General features: G+C 47.3%; 1 protein-coding gene across 1 annotated transcript in view; it reads right to left on the bottom strand.

The window, feature by feature from the left end:
- Nucleotides 1-296, bottom strand: part of LOC119592119 (myotubularin-related protein 8-like) — a 99,568-nt gene that overhangs the window by 9,950 nt on the left and 89,322 nt on the right. The gene's annotated exons all lie outside the window — the stretch shown is intronic.

A 296-nucleotide genomic window follows, 5' to 3' on the forward strand; every position in this document is an offset into this window, starting at 1 on the left:
ATCGTGAAGAAAAAGAAGAAAAAAAATGGTGGGATGTACAGAGTGTGCCTGGGGATGATAAGCGACTTCCTGGCCATCGAGAATGCACACGACACCACGATTCCTACTCGCGACCCTGCCTCTATGGGACGTGGCTCCCCTGTCGCCTTGTTTTCGTCCGCTTCGATATTCTTTCCTCCTTCTTCTTTCCCTTTTCCGAGTCGCTGTCTGTAGGGGATTCTCTTTCCCGTAACAAATTTCTCTACTTGGCATTCATCCTCTTCCTGTTTATTCTTCCTTCTGTTGATGTTTAGCTT

Source organism: Penaeus monodon, chromosome 29 (assembly GCF_015228065.2).
Source record: "Penaeus monodon isolate SGIC_2016 chromosome 29, NSTDA_Pmon_1, whole genome shotgun sequence".
NCBI lineage: Eukaryota > Metazoa > Arthropoda > Malacostraca > Decapoda > Penaeidae > Penaeus > Penaeus monodon.